Below are 2,033 nucleotides of genomic sequence, written 5' to 3'. Positions count from 1 at the left end.
TTACACGCAAAGCAGGAGCAGCAAAAGATAAAATAGATAAATGGGACTGCCTCAAAATTAAACACTTTTGCACCTCAAAGGATCTTGTCAAAAGGGTGAAAAGGCAGCCAATTCAATGGGAGAAAATCTTTGTCAATCACTTATCCAGGCTAGTGGAAGCGTTTTGGGTCTGGAATCCCTACACTACACGGTGGCTTTAACACAATGAGCTCTCTCGGCACTGGGTATGCTCTGTCAGCCTCTACATTCCCTCCTGATGGGAGAGTTTTTCAGGTTGAATATGCTATGAAGGCTGTGGAAGATAGTAGTACAGCTATTGGAATCAGATGTAAAGCTGGTGTTGTCTTTGGAGTAGAAAAATTAGTCCTTTCTAAACTTTATGAAGAAGGTTCCAACAAATGGCTTTTTAATGTTGATCGGCATGTTGGAATGGTGGTAGCAGGTTTGTTGGCAGATGCTTGTTCTTTTGCAGACATAGCAAGAGAAGAAGCTTCCGACTTTAGATCTAGTTTTGGCTGTAACACTCCACTCAAACACCTTGCAGACAGAGTGGCCATGTATGTTCATGCCTATACACTGTACAGTGCTGTTAGACCTTTTGGATGCAGTTTCATGTTAGGGTTGTACATTTTGAGGGATGGTGCACAACTCCACATGGTTGATCCATCGGGTGTTTCATATGGTTATTGGGGCTGTGCCATTGCAAAGCCAGGCAAGCTGCAAAGACAGAAATCGAAAAGCTTCAGATGAAAGAAATGACCTGCGGTGACGTTATTAAAGAAGTTGCAAAAATAATTTACATAGTACATGGTGAAGTTCAAGATAAAGCATTTGAACTAGAGCTCAGCTGGGTTGGTGAATTAGCTAAAGGAAGACGTGAAATTGTTCCAAAAGATATAAGGGAAGAAGCAGAGAAATATGCCAAGGAATCTTTGAAGGAAGAAGATGAATCTGATGATGATTATATGTAACATTTACAACTGCTTCTGTTTTAAATTTATATATAGTCCCATGTAAACTGTTTACCCCAAAGGATTATTATATACCCAGCAACAAATGTTCATGAAAGTTTTGCCTTATAATCATTGATGTTTGCTTAATATCTGCTTAACAAAATATTTGCTTAACAAAATTAGTGTGGGCAATTGAAAACCCAGTACTCAGAATTAAAATGCCTGCTTAAACATTCCTTAGAGGCTATTGGATCATATGAATTTAAAACCCCAGTCCATTAATATAGAAGCTAAAAATAATCTGCTGGGCTGTTGTTGCCCAGTTTTGTATTTAAATGAGGTTGGTTATCCTCCTCTCTTAAACTTTAGGTGTAATTTAGAAAAACAAATCCTAGAACATGTGAGTCAAGAATGTTTCTCTTTTCCTTTATTGTCATAAGGAGGAATGGATTTAAGAATTAAAGATCCTAATCTGTCACTTTAAAAAAAATCACATATCCAGTAAGTGTTTAATATCCAAGATATACAAAGAAATTATACAACTCAAGAGGAAAAAGACAAACTTCCCGATTTAAAAAATGGGCAAAAAAACTTGAAAAGAAAATTGTCCAAAGAAGAAATACAAATGGTGAAGAAACACATGAAAAAATATTTTTCATTAGCAGTTAGGAAAATGCAAATCAGAACTACATGAGATATCATTTCACACCTATTACACTGGCCACTCTTAAAGTTGGAAAACTAAATGTTGGAGAGGATATGGAGAGACAGAAACACTTATTCACTGTTAGTGGGAATGCAGAATGGTACAGCCATTGTGGAGGAATGACTGGCAGCTCCTAAGGAAGTTGAATATTGACCTAGCATGTTAGCTGGCAATATCATTACTATGTATGTGCTTGGAATAACTGAGAGCAGAGACACCAAAAGACATCCGGACATTGAAATTCACAGTGGCATTATTCATGATTGCCAAAAGTTATAAGCATCCTGGATGTCCATCAACTGATGAGTGGATAAACAAACTGTAGTGTATACACATAATGGAATATTATGCAGTTGTAAAAGGAAATGAAGTTG

At 37.0% G+C, this 2,033-nt stretch overlaps 1 pseudogene; it reads left to right on the top strand.

Moving 5' to 3' along the window:
- The first annotated feature begins 204 nt into the window (after positions 1–204).
- On the top strand, positions 205–750 carry LOC139438305 (proteasome subunit alpha type-3 pseudogene; annotated as a pseudogene).
- Positions 751–2,033: the final 1,283 nt, after the last annotated feature.

Source organism: Dasypus novemcinctus, chromosome Y (assembly GCF_030445035.2).
Source record: "Dasypus novemcinctus isolate mDasNov1 chromosome Y, mDasNov1.1.hap2, whole genome shotgun sequence".
NCBI classification, from domain to species: Eukaryota; Metazoa; Chordata; class Mammalia; order Cingulata; family Dasypodidae; genus Dasypus; species Dasypus novemcinctus.
Note: the sequence above shows the minus strand (reverse complement) of the source record. Positions and strands in the feature narration are given on the sequence as shown.